At 45.3% G+C, this 7,850-nt stretch overlaps 1 pseudogene; it reads left to right on the top strand.

The window, feature by feature from the left end:
* The first annotated feature begins 3,214 nt into the window (after positions 1-3,214).
* On the top strand, positions 3,215-6,572 carry LOC101123908 (small ribosomal subunit protein eS7-like; annotated as a pseudogene).
* The last annotated feature ends 1,278 nt before the right edge of the window (positions 6,573-7,850 follow it).

Genomic DNA, 7,850 nt, shown 5'->3' with positions numbered 1-7,850 from the left:
TAGCCTGAGACTGGGGCTGCATATCCCTAGCTATTTAATTAAATTGACAGTCAGTTATTTTTTCTTAATCAATGCTGTGGTTATGTCAGTTCCAAAAGCCTGCCATCCCTCTTCCAGCTTGGCAGGGTAAGAAAAAGCACAGCGCAGCCAATTCATATAAAAGGACTTCTGTGACATATGTCCCCAAGTGGGACAGGAGATAAAAGTTCCAATCTCCTCCTACCGTGAACTTCATCTGGGGTCTGGAGTAAATCAAGACTAAAGTGTACATATTTATTAAGCGCTTGCTGTGAGTGAAACACTCTGCTTGCTAAGTATTATCGGAAATGGCAATAATAAAAACATCTAGTATATATTACGCTTATCAGACAGGAAAACACTTTCTCATACAAACTCAGTCTTCATAACTTTTCTGAGAAACAGATACACTGATCACTGTTTTGTGGAAAATGGAGGCTGTAGAAGGCTATGTGATATGCCCACAGTTACGGACCCACTATTTCATGGCACCAAGACTTTAGGAGGACATTGTGATTCCAAGTTTATTATTCTTTCCAGGATGTGATGAATTGGCAGATGAACAATGTGTAATAGAATCAATATAGTGTGGATGGAACAGCATGTCATCTGGGGGACCTGGTTAGGCTTCTGGGATATGAGCAGGATTTGGAATACTGGCCTCGAGTGTGTCTGAGAACAGTGGGCACAGGGCTTCCTCATAGAGACAGAGACCTCCCTCCTGTCTGCAGAGTAGTCTGGAACGTCCTTCAGGCTTTCACCTCCCCTGGGCACTGCATCCTTACAGTAAGCAAGGGGATGCTGTGGTTATCCCCTTGGTGCAGAGGAAGACCTAGACCTGTGTACAGGTCATCCAAAGCTGCCCAGGCTGCTGCCACTCCAGCAGCTGCCTCCCAAGCCATGCAACTATATGCTGAGTTGTTTTTTTTTTTTTTTTTTTAAAGAGTCTCAGGGACTGAGTGATACAGCCATGTCAAAGACATATTCTGCATTTCCCTGCGGACCTCTGCCCCAGAGCATACTGCCTCCTACATCCAGGCAATAGTGTCTAATGGGAAGAGCAATAGCTGTAGGGTCAGGGAACCTGGATTCAATTCCTGAGTGGCCGTTTTAAAACACTGCCATAAATTCTTTGACACTCATCCTACTGAAAGATGGGGTCTGTGTGTCCCCTATGTTTGAAATGGGACCAACTTGTGACTGTCTTAACCAATAGAGTTAGAAGGAAGGTGATACTCCTAACTTGGTGGTTTGCTAGGTCAGGAGAGGCCTTGCAACTCCTGCCTTGGTCCTCAGGATGCTTGGTCCCTGACGGTCCCACCATGTGGGGATAAGCCCACGTTTGCATATAGAGGCCACATGTAGGTGCTCTGGCCAACAGTCCAAGCTGAACCCAGCCTTCCAAACATCCCACTTCAGGGATCAGCCCCCACTCAAGTCACCTACAGTCATGGGAGTTCTTGTTGGCACAGAGACAAGCCATCCTCACTGTGCCCTCCCCAGACTCCTAACCCACAGAATCTGTGAGCATAATAAAATGACGGTGGTTTTTATGTCACTAAGTTTCGAGATGGTTTGTTATACAGCAAAGAAAACTTTGCTGTAAAACATCTTGCTTCCAGGTACCAACTGTGTTTTAAAATTCAAGAGCCCCTTCTTTTTTAGAAAAAAAAAAAAAGTCCTGCCTCACATGATGCTGTCAAGACTAAATGACACAGAGAATGTGGATCACTAGGCACAGTGCACAGCACAGGACCAGCCCCTACAAGTGTGAGTTTCCAAGCAAGCTGAGAAAGGGACTTAAATTGGTCCTGAAAAGTATGGCACATTTCCCATCTTGTCAGGTAACCTCCCTCACACTCTCCCGGGGTTCAGACTGCATGGGTTAGGCCTTCCCCGCCCACCTCCTCTCAGCAGATTGCCTGGTGGGACGAGAGGCAGCCCCAGCAGAGAGGAGTGTTTTCATGTCTGACATCCGCTGCCCTCTGGACAGTCTGATCTTGCTAACTGTGGGAGGCAATGGTGGGAGGCAGCTCCATGCAGCAGCCTTGGCCAAAGCCCACTGGACTCCCACAGTGACTCAGCACAGAGTGGCTGCCCACATTCATTATCATCACCAAGTAGGGGGGCTTTGGCACCTCCTCAGCCAGCACTTCTCTCTACATTGAATTCTGCATGAGTCTCATGATCAAAGTTCAAGTGTGACAGGCACATGTATACACAGCGAGGCTCAGAGCTAAGGAAATAATTCTCTGTGTGGGTCTCTCTCTTTCTGAGGACCAGCACGAGGATAGTCCTTCCAAGATGAGAGGAGATTCCAAGCATCCTAGGAGGTGATAATTATCTTCCTGCCCCTAGAGGTCTGGGCCTGCAAGAGGACAAGAGGGGAAGGACAGCTCCCTCTCCATACGTGACCAGATGGAACCCTGCCGCACACGCTTTAAGGCCTGGCTCGCAACTCATGAATGCACTGTGCATGCTCCCCACATACAAGTCTCTTACTCTTACAAAACTGTGAATGTTTGCTTGCAGACTAAAAACTAACTCAGAAGTAAAACTAAATCAGAGAAACCATTCTACTGAGAAAAAAAATTTAAAGATTAGTTAATACAATACAGCCATCTCATAAATACACACCTATAGGAATGTCATAAATATCTGTGTGCCATTATTCCCATTTTAGAATCTGAGAAGATAGGGATCCCCGAAAGACAGTGGATCATATGTCAAAATCATCAAAATTCAGAGCAGAAAAGATCATAAGAGCATGTTCGGTTCATTTCCTACTGTTCTGACTACAGATGAGGAAACAGACTCTGGCCTGCAAGAGATAACCAAACCTCAAAATATATGGAAACAATGTTTTAGACAAGCTTCTTTCCATTGTCATATTCCTGGCCATGTGTGGCTTTGAAATGACTCTAGAAGTTTTGGCCAAATATTCACACACCTAGAGCTTTGTAGGGAGCTCTATTCAATAGTATGTTTTTCTGATGGTCTAATCAACAACAACGACAAAGATAATTTCAGAAAATCAGTGCTCTGATGAGCATATACAGGGTGATGTTACAGAGGGTACCAGGGCAAGGTAAGGTTAGGGATGCTATAGATAATGGTCAAGAAAGGTTTATTTGATTTATCAGCTCTCGTGAGACTTGGGCCTCTTCCTAGGCTGGCATTTAGGAAGGAGAAGGCCATGTTCAGTTCAAGCACCAAGACCATGAAGCCCAATGGCGAGAAGCCAGACAAGTTCAAGTCCAGCATCTCCAGGGTCTTCTGGAGCTGAAGATGAACTTGGATCTCAAGGCTCAGCTCAGGGAGCTGAAAATAACAGCAGTCAAGAAACCTGAAGTTGATGGTGGTCAGGAAGCTTATTATAATCATTGTTCCCATTCCTCAGCTGAGATCTTTCCAGAAAATTCAAATCCAGATAGTACGTGAATTGGAGAAAAAGTTCGGTGGGAAGCATGCTGTATTTATGGCTCAGAGGATAACTCTGCCTATGCCGACTTGGAAAAAATGATACAAAAAATAAGCAAAAGCATCCCAGGAGCTGCACCCTAACAGCCACACATGATGCAATCCTTGAAGACTTGGTCTTCCCAAGTGAAATTGGGAGCAAAAGAATCTGTGTGAAACTGGCTAGCATTCAGCTCAGGAAAGTTCATCTGGACAAAGCACAGCAGAACCACGTGGAGCACAAGGTTGAAACTTTTTCTGGTGTCTACAAAGAGCTCCTGGGCAAAGGTGTTAATTTTGAATTTCCAGAGTTTCCACTAAAAACAAAAATGACTAAAGTATATTCGCATTTAGAAGAAGAAAGGTTTATCTGAAGAAAGGACATTTGAGCAAATCTGCAGAATGAGACAGACCTAAACACGTGAAGAACTCTCCATGCAGAGGGAGCTGCCAGTGCTGAAGGCCTGAGACAGGGAAGGGCCAGTGCTCATGAACAGGGGGAGGGTGGTTTGAGACCAGGATGCGGGTAAGCTGGGCCAGATCTTGTAAATCCCCGTAGGCCACAGTAAGATGTTTGGACCTCATTCCCAGTGCAGTGGGAAGCTGCTGAACTCTAAGTGATGTGGCCTTATTCACAGAATGCCAGCTACAGAGTGGAAAATGTACAGAAAGATGCAAGGCCAGGTAGGCACAGAGAAATCAGTGAAGAGGGCCACGCAGTAGTCCCAGAAACAGAGGCAGTTTGGACCAGAGTAGTATCCATGGAAACGAAGAGGCAGTCGTGCTCTGCCGGATACTGACCACCATCAGCACCCACTGAGGAAAGACAAAGGCTGCCTACCCCTTCTCCACCAGGAAGGGAGTAATGGCTGCCCCTCCAGCATCTCCAGCAGGTGCAATTCAGGTCAGCATGGAGGAGGCCCACTCCCCACTGAGGCAGCCCATCTAGGGACAACCATGGGGCTTTTCCATTTAGCCAAAAACCAAATGCCAGCAATTATTCATATTCTAATCATCTACCTTATTGATGTGCAACCCACTCAAGAGTGGTCAAGTAGTAGTAACCAATATAATACTGATTTCTTCCACCAAGGAGCAGATGCAGTCATTCACTGATATTTCATGGGGTGGTGGCACATGGACTGTCATGGAAGCCTGGGTTCTGCTCAAACAGGTCTGTTTTCAGTCCCATCTTAATCAGACAGTTGCCCTTGCTGAGAGAGAATCTCCCCCATCACCCTGTGGAGTAAAGAAGGCTATCCCCAGAATCTAGCAGCAGAATTGGCTGGTGGGTAGACAAAGAAAACAGGCATGTTCAGAGCCACACCAAGGAGCAAGGCAGTGGTCGTGAGGCCAGCTCATGAGTGAGTGTGTGAGCAGAAAGGGCCTCCCTCCAAAGCCGGAACGTGGGCAAGAACACGAACTCTGGGTGAAATGACACAGAGTCAGAGCATCTTCCGTAAATCATAAAGACCCACAGGCAGCAAAGGTCCAGACCAGTGTGGTCACCACAGGCCAAGAGCCACAGGGATGACACACTGCAACTTGGATAACCTGAAAACAGAAGTCCTACTGGACCTGAGGGAACACTGCTCAGTCAGCCACGCCTGTCTGATGGTTTTCCCCCTGCCTGGGTGAGCAAGAATTAGAGGCTGGCTTCAGACCTCCTCCAGCCTTCCCTATCAATTGCCATGAAAATGTAAAGGAAATAGCAGCTGCTATTCCTCTCAAGGTATGCAGACTTCTAACACCAGAAGATATAAAAATAAGGTTGCCCTTTCGGGTTAAGCCACCACACACACTATAACAGGCCATGTGGGAACAAACCAGGCAAATTTGATCAGAGAATATGCAAACCGCCAAACTCTCCCCAAGGTGCCCTGCGTACAGCCTCAAGGAGAAGCAGCAGTGATTGTAGTTTCCTGAGCAGAAACCGAGTGGTTTGCGTTGTTCCCACTTTGGAGAAGTCCTATGAGCAGGAGGGGATGAAAACTCAGTGCATTCACGATAAAAGGTGGACGCGGTGAGCACCCAGGCCAGCCCAGGGGAAGGCTGTCTTGACCCCCTACACTCACACCGTCCCCGGCGGAGTCGCATCCCCCCGGAGGTGGTGATGAGGGCCTGTGGCTCACTTAGTCAAATGCCACGTCTCACCTCGGGGTAATTCAGGACTTCCCAAGAAATGATGAAGGCAGTGTCTTCACACAGTGTTCAAGTGTACCACCTAGAAAAAGAGAAACAGGCATCATAAACAGTGGTGAAAAGAAACCTGTAAGCCTGCAGCGATTTAGAGATCCACTGTCAGCAGTTGCTGAGGAAGAGAATCAGTCTTCTATGAGGAGCTCCGCTGGTACCTGCTGCGTGTCAAGGGTCTGGGAATCACATCGGGAGAATCCTCTGTACCCAGGGCTCTGTTGTCCATCTCAGGTGTAATTTTGAGCAATGACATTGTAGGGAGGAAATATGACAACGGCCCCACAGTGGCTAATTTATCACGCAGCATGACCTACTGACAGTTTCAGCCGTGTGAAATCTATGGCAAAACATAGCCTAAGCAGAGGTTTTTTAATGTAACATTAATCACGTGGAACATTGCTGAAAAGAGCTAAAAGAAATGACTAGCATAGACAAGTCTATTGAAGCTGGTGGGTTCAAGGAATCAGTAGACTGTCACTGCACTGGGATCTGTGGAAATTCAGACATTCAGAGGAAAGAAACTTTTCATCTCCAATGTGGAATGAGACACCTGTCATTCCAAAACCACCTCCCAGCGCCAAGGACTTACAATACCCTCTCCTGTTTATTCCCTCTGGCCGCTCTCTCTCCAGGACTATAAGCTCTTTGAAGAAAGCTTCTTGTTTTATTCATTCTTTCCAGCTTCTAGAGCAAGTGCTTGATAAACACTTGCTAACTTGAAGCAGATTCTGGTAATAAAACTGCCCTAACTTCATCCACAGGAATTTCCAGGCCTCTTCCTGATAGCCCTTAATGGTTCCAGGAGGAGCTGCAACCTCTTCAACGGTGTGAAGAGGGAGCAGCTAGAAAACCCTGAACTTATTGCAGAGGACGGTGTCGCTGGAGGAGCCCAGCTCTGAGCCAGGTGCGACGCAGGGGGCAGCAGAACATACCAAGTCGACTAAGCACGTAGCAAGTCGACTCTAATCCTGGTCAGGGACCCACCACTCACCACCCACATGGCTAAGCTATGTTGTTTCATGATGCAACACCTCAGTGTCTCTGTCTCTCAAATGCATAGATAAAAAGCTCATTCCTTCCAGAAAAAGGTCTGCCAAAGACAGCAACATATAGGATTCCAAGCACTACACAGAAGATAAAACACAGGTTTTGCTCTTGGCCCTACGTTTTTTGGCAAGACAACTGGTCTCTGGCACACTATTTTCTCCTGAGAAAAGAGAGGGTCTTTTCCTCTTCTACTCCTCTATAAATCCATAGATATGGAAAACATACCTATTTTTAGGTGATATCTTGTGTATTTTTTAAGTTGTTTTACGCACATTATAGAAACCCTTCCCATTTAACACCTTAAAAAATAACCGGGTTTGCAAAATTTCCTGATAAAATGTGTATAATTAAATTCACTTGTGAACACTGTGATTACGGTACTGAGGCAAGACGATTTCCCCACTATTTCAATAACAGTTGGAAATAATTAAGTACTTCCTACAACATGGAAATGTACAGTTTTATATCTCAAAATGCTAGTACTTTAACAGATTCAAACAGTTGTTGCCCCTTGGAGCTTACTATATATGTTAAAGTATTATTCTTCTGATTATCATGCCATGATTATAATGTATTCCATTTAGCACTGTAGATTGTATTTGCTGAGCAGTTCTAGATAATTTTTTACTCATCCACTCAGTGGTTCTTATATAGCACCTGAGCAAAAAGTTAAAGACAAAATGTAAGCTTTTCATCTAAATAGACTTTATTTTCCATACTTAAAGCTAAGCCTCATTCTGCCTGAACAGAGCTGGCATGGCTTAATTCCTTTTGTCACAATCTCCCTGGATAATAATTCCTTAATTGCTTCTTAGATGGAAATATTAATCATGGGGCGGCCTTTAATAAGACCAAAATTATGGTGTTTCTTATCTCCAAAGGTTAATGGGAAAAAAAATGATTCTTCTCTTCCTTTCTTCTCTGTCCTGATACACAGATTGTGTGGCACTCATCAGTTTTCCCCTTTAAATTATATTTAAGCTAATGTCTCATTTATCCTCAGAGAGTCTGAGTTCCTTGAGGAAGAAAATTGTGTCTGATTTATGTGTGAATTTGCCACAGAATCTAGATCCAATAACTGACACAACCCGATTGCATACAAACACAACTGATTTATGTCAACTTGGGAG

Source organism: Gorilla gorilla, chromosome 8 (assembly GCF_029281585.2).
Source record: "Gorilla gorilla gorilla isolate KB3781 chromosome 8, NHGRI_mGorGor1-v2.1_pri, whole genome shotgun sequence".
NCBI classification, from domain to species: Eukaryota; Metazoa; Chordata; class Mammalia; order Primates; family Hominidae; genus Gorilla; species Gorilla gorilla.
Note: the sequence above shows the minus strand (reverse complement) of the source record. Positions and strands in the feature narration are given on the sequence as shown.